This window comes from Chrysochloris asiatica, unplaced genomic scaffold (assembly GCF_000296735.1).
Source record: "Chrysochloris asiatica unplaced genomic scaffold, ChrAsi1.0 scaffold00016, whole genome shotgun sequence".
NCBI classification, from domain to species: domain Eukaryota; kingdom Metazoa; phylum Chordata; class Mammalia; order Afrosoricida; family Chrysochloridae; genus Chrysochloris; species Chrysochloris asiatica.
The window spans coordinates 28,248,323-28,260,043 of record NW_006408534.1 but is presented as its reverse complement, the minus strand read 5'-3'; the positions used below and the strand labels follow the sequence as shown (position 1 = coordinate 28,260,043).

Here is an 11,721-nt window from a genome sequence, read left to right as displayed (position 1 = left end):
TTCTTCTAGCCACTCCAGGTTGGTCTGCTTGTCCTTTCAAGTGGGAATTTCCCATCTCTGGAGATCTGGATGTGGTTCAGGCTTCTACCTATACTCTTATGTATTGCAGAGGCTCCGCAGGAAGCCTCCTTCACTGGGCACATTGTAGCCCCATTTTAGGTATTCCAATCAATTATAGGCAGAAGACAGTGTTGTTATTTTGTTATTAGCTTCAGATACTACATTCTGAAGTCATGTGGCAGTACATCATAAACCTGCTCTGCTCCTCCTCTCCCTCATTACCCCAACTTGTCTCTGTATTCTCTTTGGCAAATTGATAAACAAATAACCTATTGCATTAAATCTAATTTTAGTTCCAAAGCCATTAAGACATAAGATCCTGGGGGAATGGTAAGTAATTTCATTTCAGCTGATTAAGATGTTTAGATAAAATGCATCAAATTCTGTGCTTGGGACTATTTTAAAAGTCAAAAGCAGACTAAGCATACTGTGTCCTATGAGCTAATAAATTAGTGCTTGTATCTATTTAAAACTTTTGATAACTCAGTAAAAAATTCCTTGAAAGCTTTCCTAATTCTTTAGTCCTCAGGGAATGGTCTCAAGTTCCTAGGCACCTATGAGGTAGATTACTGGCTTCTAAAGGTTTGTGTGCATATTGATGTTTTTTACAGCTTATACATGATTTAGACCCGGGTTAGTTTCTGAGCCTGTTCTTGTCTATATTGTGATTTCACTTATGTACATGATTTGTATTTGCGATGACCTAAAAATTACCTAGATAGCTAGCTAGCTAGAGCTCATCCAAGTCAATTTCATGTGACAGAAAGTAAAAACATCTTGAAGAAAAGATCTTCTTTTCTTCTGTATATTTTTCACATATTTAAAGAGGTATACTCCATGTGCAGAGAGAAAGAAAAGTGATAAGAATTGAAGAGACTTGGAATAAATTAGTTCAATGGACTAATGGAATATGTGACCATCAGTCTCCATGTGACTCTGAGACCAGAAGAACTAGACGTTGCTACTACTACTAACTGTTGTGAAAGGGATCATATTAGAGGGTCCTGGATAAGTTAGGAGAAAATATAAAACAAAACTCCTTAAAAAAAAAAAAAAAAAACTGGGCTTACTGGTCATAAATAAATTGGAGGAACCTGAGACTAAGGCCCTCAACAACTCCTCAGGTCTGGAAAGAAACTCACCCTTATGGTCCAATTATCAGTCAAGCAGTAGATAGGTTTATAGAGGAGGACAACAACACTTACCATGGAATGGTCAAGCATTCAAAAGAAAAAAAAGCAACATTTTCTTAAGGACAAAGTTAAGAAGGGATGGGAAAGAAGGGTGGAATGAAAATAGGAAGCACAGGGAGGAAGTGAGATAACTGTTGTTGTATGGAGGGGATTGTAATAATTGAGATGAAATAAAGTATATGATTTGTTGAATATAAAGCTGATGATCTTGTCTGTAAACTTTCACTCAATTCACAGTAAAAAGTTTTTTTTTTTTTAAAGTACAGTGGGGTATTTGCTGCCAGAAAGACACAAACTTATCCATAAATCTATAGTCAGGCATTTAGCAAATCACCTCTAGCTACTAGCTACCGAGCATGCATCAAATCCATACAAAGAGGACCAGATCAATATTTCTATCTCTGTGTGTCTGCAGTTTTGTAGGAGCAAGTGTCTTAGGCTGGATTCTCTAGAGAAGCAAAACCAGTGAAATTTATATCAAGGAAATGGCTCACACAGTTGTAGAGGTGGGAGAGTACCAAATCTCAATCAGATGAAGCAAGATCAACAGCTCAGGCAGCAAGCAGGCAGGTAGACAGGTCATATAGGTTAGATGGCAGGCTGCTGACAACTCACAGAGTTGGCAAGTAATAAAGAAGGTCACTAGCTCAAGTCCAAAGAACTTAAGGTTAGAGGAGGAACCAGACACAAGATCCTGACCCAGCAGAGAACAGGTCTTATTATTAGAAGCAGTCTACACTGAGCAGTCCTGGGGAAACTTTCCTTCAATTGATTGGCTGCTCATAGTAGACCTCTTCAAAAAGTTATTTTCATTATGTTTGATCTCCATCTCAACTGCCAAACCACTGACAATCCTGGCCCAGTGAAGTTAACACAAAACCTTAACTATTGCACCAAACAAGAACAACTAACATTTCTCAATTTTTCACTATGTGTTGCTAAACTATTTGCTAACTATTGGACATTTGCTATCTCATTTAATTCTGATAATTTTACTGAAGATAAACACTATCACTGCCCCTATTTTCTGTCACTTATCAGTCAATTAGTCATACTGTGGAGACTTATATGTTACTATGATGCTGGAAACTATGACACTGGTATTTCAAATAACAGAAGAGTCATCCATAGTGTACTGCTGTCATCAGTTTCTGCAGAGAGAATGACTAGGAAGAACAAAAATTACTTCAGAAAATTGGCCAATGAAAAATTTATGAATCAAAACAGAATATTATGTGATATAGTGCTGGAAAATGAGCACCGCAGATTGGAAGGCATTTGCACTATGTCCACAACACTGGACTCAGAATACCAATGATCATGACTATGTGCAGGACTTAGCAACATCTTGTTTGGTTGTACATGAGGTTGCTATAAGTTAGAGCCAACTCAATGGCAACTAGCAACAACAACCAGTATTTTAGAGATAAGATGACTAAGGCTTTAAAGACACTGAATCACTTGCCCACTTTATGGTGTCTATAAAGTATTGAAATTGGGGTTTGGACAAAGTTTGTATAACTTTAGGGACTGGACATATAGCCACCATATGATACTGCTTTATTGGTTGTACAACATGCAAATTTAAATGACAGGTGATTATGCAGTGTTCTTTGGATGCACAGAGATGTTATTTTAACCAGCAAACTATGGGAGGTGGTTGGGAAAGCTTTGTGAAAGTCCTAATCTGTGAGTTCTGGTCCTCATAGAGAGAAAGTAAGGAGGAGTCCAGATACTAAGCCACCATGGTTAGCATTGGGAAAAGTGGAGGCCAGTTCCTCTCCTTTAAACATTTTTTCCCTAGCTAAAGACATGTTCCCATCTGTCCCCCTTAAGGTGATGTTTTCTCTATTAGAGTGTAGTGCAACGAGTAGGGCATTTGCTGGCAGAAATACACAAGTTCAAATTTTGGTGCCCAAACCAAAAAATTTCTTGGTTTTATCATCTTGAGCATGTTACTCAAAATCTATGGATTTTAATTTTTACAAAAGATTGGTAAAATGGAGATATCAGTACTTGCCTCACAAATATAGTATTAGAATAAAAGGCTAAAGGAGGAAATTATCTGCTAAACTCAGTACCTACAATGTAATGTGTGCTTAGTAAGTGTCATAGTAAAACCTGAAAGAGTCACTATGCCCAAAAGAAATGGTTGCTCTTCAACCGTTTCAAGAGGTAGCATATGATCAAGAGCTAATGATACTGAAGTAAGAAGTTCAAGGTGAATTGAATGATAAGCAAAGAACAAGGCTCTGGGAATTTATGAATAAAAATTGAAATCTTTCAAGAAAGTGAGGTGGCACAGGACGCACTCACTCATCTATGCAAAGAAATTTGGAAGACAACTATCTGGCTGACTGATTATAAGAGATAAATATTTGTGCCCGTTCCAAAGAGAGGTGACCCAACGGAATGCAGAAATCATCGGACAATCTCTGATATCCCATGCAAGTCAAGTTTTACTAAAGGTAATACAGAAATGGCTGCAAGCATACATTGACAGAGAACGTCCAGAGGTTAAGCTGGATTCAGAAGAGGACATGGAATGAGGGATATCATTGCTGATGTCTGATGGATCTTGGCTGAAAGCAGAGGATATCACAAAGATGCTTATCTGTGCTTTATTGAACTATGAGTATTCCAGAGCACTTAATTGTGCTCATGAGGAATCTGTACCTGGACCAAGAAGCATTTGTTCGAACAGCACATGGAAACACTGAATGGTTTAAAATTAAGAAAGGTGTGCAGGGTTGTATTCTTTCACCATACTTATTCAACCTATATGCTGAGCAAATAATCCGAGAAGCTGGGTTATGTGAAGAAAAACGTGGCATCAGGATTTGAGGAAGACTCATTAACAACCTGTGATATGCAGATGATACAACCTTACTTGCTGAAAGTGAAGAGGACTTAAAATATTTACTGGTGAAGATCAAAGAGACAGCCTTCGGTATGGATTACATCACAATGAAAAGTAAACAAAAGTCCTCACCCCTGGACCAATAAGCAACATTCTTATCAATGGAGAAAAAACTGAAGTTCTCAAGGAATTCATTCTTCTTGGATCAACACTCATGGAAGCAGCAGTCAAGAAATCAAATGATGTATTGCATTAAGCAAAGTTTGGACAAAGTTTACATAACTTTGTCCAAACAGTCTGCTGCACAAAACTGTTTTAAAGTGTTGAAAAGCAAAGATGTCAGTTTGAGGACTAAGATGTGCCTGACCCAAGCCATGGTATTTTCAATAACCTCATATACATGCGAAAGCTGGACAGTGAATAAGGAAGACCATAGAAGAATTGATATTTTTGAGTTATGGTGTTGGAGGAGAATATTGAAAGTACCATGGCCTGCCAAAAGAACCAACAGATCTGTGTTGGACGAAGTGCAGCCAGAGTGCTCCTTGGAAGCCAGGATGGCCAAATTTTGGCTCTTATATTTGCGACATACTGTTAGGATGTTGGAGAAGGATATCATGTTTAGTAAGGTGGAGGGTCAGAGAAAAAGAGGAAGGCCCCCAGTGAGATGGATTCACAATATGGCAGCATCAATGGGCTCAAGTGTGGCAACAATTTTTAGGTTGGCCCAGGAATGGGCAGTGTTTCATTCTGTTGTACATAGGGTTGCTATGAGTTGGTACTGACTGAATGGCACCTAACAACAATAACCCAGGGAAGACTGTGTCTTGATACAATCAACATTCTAATGTAGATTTTCTTTCTCAAAAGGGTAGCTGAACAACACAAAGGCTGACCTTTCACTGACTTCTTCCCTTCAAAGGATTTCAAATGTCACATGTTTTACGAAGGATATGTAGCCTTCTGGATGTTTTGATACAACAAATTATACTCTTGAGCAACTTTTTTTTTTTTTGCTTATTATTTTAGGTTTGAACATTTATAATCTATTAGAGGGCTCATTAAAATGAGTCCTGGTGTGGTGCTTTAAGATAACCATTCCTTGGAAACCCAATACAGGTTTGCTATGAGTCAGAACATACTAGATGATACGTAATAACAATAACAAGCATTGAAGAGAAAGGTTGGGGTAGCTGAACCCTCAGAAATGTCTTGAGGGAAGTGAATCTCAACAACTCTGCCATACCCTCTGAGCTGTAATGAAAATTCAAGGATCCCTGGGTTATCTTGAACTCTAATATGAAGATTCCACTGCACCCCCACCCCCGCCCCTTTACCATGGAGTCCCAGTGTGGCACTGTAGGATAAGCATTGAACGCTAACCTCAAGGTGATGGTTAGAGTCCACTAACCACTCCTTGGAAATCCTATACAGGGTCACCATGAGTCAGAACTGACTAGATGGCACCTAACAATAACAATGTGAAATTTCAGTCTCCTAATACCAAGGCATACTGCTGCTCTGTAAAAGTGCCCTGGAAGTTACAGAATTTCCAAACAGCCTCCTTCCCATAAGTAAGTAAGCAATCTTGCTGGCAATCAATAAATGCAATTAGAGATTCAGTAACTGGGGACTCAATTCCTTAGACTACTCACTGTAATGTCATTCTCAGATCATTGCCAAGCATGCCTAAAGTATTTTGATCATCATTCCAGTTAGTTGAATATGTTCATTTATTCTGTTTCCCAAAAAGACTTGCCTTCACATCCCAAAGAAGGACATCAGATACAAGTTCAAGTAGCTGAAATGTTTTTTCATTATATATTTTTCTTTTTCTATCTCTTGTTCTGTCTCCTCCTTCCACTCTCCTCATATTCTAACCTCCTCTTCCATCTCTTTTTTTTTTTTTTTGAGAAGTAAAGGATTTGGTGTGGCAAAAGTCATTTCTACGCCTTCTTTTCAGATTTCAGGTATTTGGTGGAATTAAAGAAACTTTATTAAAATAAGAAATTTTCATGCTGACTTAATTTTTCTAAGGTATTTAATAAGCTATTGCCTTTAAAATTATTTTGTTTCTTAGCTCTTTCATTTTATGTGTATTTACGAAACGTCTTACATGAGTATAGTCTACCCTAGATGTGCAGGTGTGTGTATTGTATGGCATCTGTTCTGAACCAGCTTGCAGTCTCATGGGAAGGAGAAAATATGTGACTAAAATTATTAGTTAAAGAGAACACAAATAGAAATGCAGAAGCATTAAATAAAAGAGTAGTTTTGATGCATAAGACTCTGTTTAAGCTGAACATCCAATGTTTAAGCTGAACATTCAAAGACACAGGAAGGTGAGTGATTAGAAATAATTCCTTAACTACAGCTCTCCATCATCTCTGAATTCTAGTTTTAAAAGGGGGAAGGGTGGAAAATATGGACAAAAGTAGTGGATTTGAACTGTTGCCTCTAAAGTATTGAATTGAAAAAAAGAATAGATGAATATCAAGAGTCACCTTCTTCTTCATTGGTCTCTCTTTTAGATGTTTGCTTAATTGTCATTTGTTGAAGTGTTGTTCCACAGTGATGTGGCAACTATACAGTATTGTTCAGTGCCAATGAGTTGAAAGAGAACTAGCAGAAGGATGATCCTGGATGAGAACTAGGGCGATGCACTCCCACTCCTATGGAGTTCCTTTCTCTCTCCTTCTCTTGTTTGTTTGTTTTCTTGTAAGGTAGCATCAGAGCAGCCTATTTTATGCATAAAAACAAAAACTATATGAGGGTACAAATAGTGACCTTAGCATACTTTCTGCAAAAATAATACTAGGTCAGTGTCTTAGGCTTGGGTTATCTAGAGAAAAGAAACAAAACCAAAACAAACTAGTGAAACTTTACTATGTATGTGTAAAGAGAAGTTATATCAAGGAACTTGTTCACACAGTTGTAGAGGTGGGAAAGTCCCAAGTCTGTTGGGTCAGGTGTCAGGCTGGAGGCTTCTGACTGATCAATCAAGATTGGTAGGTCTATCAGGCCACACCAGAGAGCTGCATCATCAGCATGGTAGTGGGCCAGCTCAAGGCTGATGAAGACCCCATCATGGGCTTTCACCAGATACACCTGCTAAAGAACATCAATGGTGCTTGGATCTGCACCACCAATGACATGTTCAGGCTTGCTCTGCACAATTTTACTGACCTAGTCCTAAGCAGGTGCTCATGTTTCCTCCTCCCTCCTCATACAATACTATTCACACGCCTCCAGATGCTCCAAAAATCATATACAAATGAGCAGATTCATGTTGGGAGTGGGTTCACTGTGCTGCTTCTTTTGAGGTGTTGTGTATGATGTTTGCATGCTAGACTAGTTGGATCTGACAGGAGCAGTTTGTGTTGTTCCAGTGTATGCTTTGGAAAGACTTAAGTATTGCAAAAGATTGTCTTCTATTTTTCTTTAAAAAAAAAAAAAATCTATTGATAGGTTGCACAGTAGTGCTAGTGGCTTCCTACTTCCTTTCTCTGACTTGGTAGTCAGCCCTCATGTTGATACGCAGGGAATCACCTCCTGGCAAGCTCAGCAGGATCTGGAAACAGTTGTCACTTTGTGAACATTCACCACTGGGGAAAAACAGTTGAAGCCAATGGCTCTGGGAAGCTCTTCATTGGATGACTCAATATGGAAACCAACGAGAAAGCCCTGGAAATAGTATTTGGCAAATATGGATAAATTATTGACGTACTCTTGATGAAAGACTGTGAAGCCAACATATTAACAGGATTTGCTCTTGTCACCTTTGAAAGCCCAGTATATGCCAAAGATGCAGCCAGAGATATGAATGGAAAGTCTTTGGATGGGAAAGGTATCAAGGTGGAACAAACCACTAAACCAACATTTGAAAGTGGCAGGTGTGGACACTCACCACCTCCAAGAAGCAGAGGCCCACCAAGAGGCCTTAGAGGTGGAAGAGGATGCAGTAGAGGAACCACGGGGGGGGGGGGGTGTGAGGAGGGAGACACATGGATGATGGTGGCTAGTCCATGAATTTTAAATTGAGTTCTTCCAGGGGACCACTTCCAGTAAAAAGAGGACCACTACCACGAAGTAGTGATCCTTTTCCTAAAAGATCAGTTCCTTCAGGAACAGTTCGCAGTAGCAATTGAATGAGAGGCAGAGCCCTTATAACACGTGGAAGAGATAGTTATGGAGGACCACCAAGAAGGGAACCCCTGCTGTCTCATAGAGATGTGTATCTGTCAGCGAGAGATGATCAAATCCACTAAAGATAGCTTTTCAAGCAGAGATTACTCAAGCTCTCATGATACAAGAGATTATGCACCACCACCAAGACTATACCTATAGTGATTATGGTTGTTTCAGTTCACGTGATGACTATCCATCATTTCAGTTCACGTAATGACTATGATTGTAGTGATAGAGAGAGTTATGGTTGTGACCATCCAAGTGGAGGTCCCTAATGAGATTCTTCTGAGAGTTATGGTAACTCATGTATTACTCCACCTACACAAGGGCCCCCTGCCATCTTATCGTGGAAGCAGTGGCTATGATGATTACAACAGTTCATGAGACAGATATGGTGGAAGTCGTAACAGTTACTCAAGCAGCCATGATCTCTACTCAAGTGGTCGTGATCGGGTTGGCAGAAAAGAAAGAGGGCTGCCCTTGTCTATCAAAAGGGAGTACCCTTCTCCATGTGATTCCTACAGCAGTTCAAGCCGCAGACCAAGAGCAGGTAAAGCCAATCTTATAGAGGGGGAGGCAGAAGCAGATACTAAAAATAAATAAAACAATGGACCAAAATCCCTATTCAAAGGAACAAACAAAAAGTGGAAGCTATTCTATCATAACTATCCAAGGTCTTTTAAAAGGAAAAATTGTGTTACTCTAAAAAAAAATTCCTGTTAAGTACTCATCCATAATTTTTATATTTCTTGTGAGAAAAAAGTAAAACCTGTTTAATTTAATTTGATTTTATGACATTGCTTTCAATAAGCAAATGTTGAATATGTAAGACTTGACTTGTGTACTAGTGTTGTAATTCTCTTAAGTGTCCCTGAAGGCCACTTCCTATTTGATTTTTCCCAGTAAATGAGGCAAGCAATACTAAGATCTTCCACAAACATCTAGCCATCTAAAATGGAGAGATGAATCATTCTGCCTGTATAAACAAGCTAGATATTAGAAAGGTGATTGTGTTTGCTGCTCTTAAAATTTCAGTATGTCTTCAAATTGCAATCTCAGTGTTCTCAGTGTGCAAAACCTGAGAAGGATACATAAGTAAGGAACATGCTATTCACCCAGTAAACCCAAAATAAAAGGATAATGCTGGCCATATACTGTCTTTCTGGCATTTCCTTGGGATTCTACAAGAGCCTCCCCTTCTCCCCCATTAAACCATTTAAGAATGTGTTAACTACAGAATATTAAATAAAAAGTTTGCTCCCCCAAATTCTGTTGGTAAGTTGCTCTAGTAACCCAAAGAAGTGAATGAGAAAGCAAGATATTGATTTTTTCAGATGTTTCAATGTCTCATTATATTAAAAAAAAAAACAAAAAAAACATGAAAATGGGTGGGTGGGGGGAAAAGATTGGTAGGTCAGATGGGCAGACTGCTGTGACTTCCAGGAATGGTAGTCAATACAGCAGGCTACATCAAGTCCAAAGAGCCAGAGGTCAGATGAGCCAGATGCAGGTTCAGACCCAGGAGAAAGGCAACAAGCACTACCCAAGTGTCCAATATATTGGAAGCAGGTCACACCCCTGAGAAAACATCCTTTCAATAGACTGTTGTTCATAGCAGATCTCATCATCTAGATGATAACATTATGTTAGATCTCATCATGGGGGAGGACTACTTCTTAACTGCCTAATCATAAGAATCCTGGCCAACCTAAGTTGACGCCAAAAAAAACCTTAGCTATCATAGTCAGTTTGATTATTGTCAGAATATAAACTTCCAATTAATAATCTGAAACCAAAGATTCTAGAAACATTTTATGTTTTCTGAACAGTGTTTTTCATTCAAGGTAAGGCAACACATTTTCTCCTAACTAAAAAAAAACTTTTATTGATAGACTATTATTGAGTAGTGTAGTGGTTACGAATCGGGCTGCGAACCTTAAGGTCAGCGGTTCGAAACTACCAGCCGTTCCGCGGGAGAAAGATGAGGCTTTCTACTCCCGTAAGGATTTACACCCTCGGAAACCCTGTACAGGGTCGCTATGGGTGGGAACCGACTCAACGGCACTTAACAACAACAACAATGGTTTCTAGGTACCAAGTTGGTTTTGACTCATAGTGACTGTATGTACAACAGAACTAAACACCACCTGATCCTGCATCATCCTCACAATCATTCCTATGTTTGAGTTCATTGTTGTAGCCACTGAATAATTTACCATGTTAATAAAGACCATATTTGAGAAATAGGTTAATAATAAACATATAAGCTGACTTCAAAAACTCATGGGAAAATTCTATTATCTTTTAATCCTATTTTTTCACAATCTTTCTGAAGTCCTCTTGTATGTGCAAAGAAAAACAGTTCATGTTGATTGTATTACAACTATTTTTCATGATTTTTAATGAAGAAAAGGTATGGTTAGATCTTTATTTGTCAGTATATTAGTAATAATATAAACCCACAGATAATCTAAAACTGGGCTTTATTAAAAATTATTTGACTTAGAATTTTTGAAAATTCAGGTTGGTGTTCTTCTTCATAATCCAATTGGCAATGCTTACTACAAAATAGTGTTTATGTGATAGATGTTTTTTAATAAGAGAAAATCCATGAATAAATGCAATTTCATTTGTTTTTATAGATTAATAAATTGGCCTAACACATTTAAATCCTCTCTTCTGTAAGACTGTCAAATTATACATGTTTAATTTACTATGTAAAAAAAGGAGTAATTTCATGACTCAGTTCTTTATATGATAGAAATTACAATTGAATAAAGTTTCAGAAGTCAAGAAATGAGATAAATGCTGGTGTATTATACTACCCTTTAAAAAGAAACATAATAAATTATTTGCTAACAGGAGCAAATATGCTTTTTTAACATGTGATTGCGAACAAAACCAGTAACATATCTTGTTGTTGCTGTTATGTGCTGGGGAGTCATTTCTGACTCATAGCGACCCTATACAGGGTTTCTGAGGCTATAAAACTTTAAGGGAGCAGAAAGCCTCATCTTTCCACTGCAAAACAGTTGGTAGTTTCGAGCTGCTGATCGTGAGATTAGCAGCCTGATTCATAAACACTATGCTACCTAATTTTCAAGTGATCTCTAAGGAGACATAAATAGGTAAAAAGGGCCTCATTCTTTTGGATATATATATAATTTTATTTTTTTCTCAGAGTAAACCAATAATTATACTATCTATCCACTGCTCACTCTTTATTGTTTAATGTATCAAATCTGTTTTTCAGATGATCTCTAAATTCAGTTGGGATATATTCAAGGTCATATTTTGGCTCTCATGGGCTTGTTTTTATTTTCTTCAGCTTCAGTTTGAATTTGCATATGAATAATTGATGGTCTGTTCCAAAGTCTGCCCCTGGCCTTGTTTTCACTGATGATAAGGAGCTTTTCCATC

General features: G+C 38.1%; 1 pseudogene; it reads left to right on the top strand.

Annotated features, from left to right (window-relative positions):
• Positions 1-7,161: 7,161 nt before the first annotated feature.
• On the top strand, positions 7,162-8,685 carry LOC102820835 (annotated as a pseudogene).
• The last annotated feature ends 3,036 nt before the right edge of the window (positions 8,686-11,721 follow it).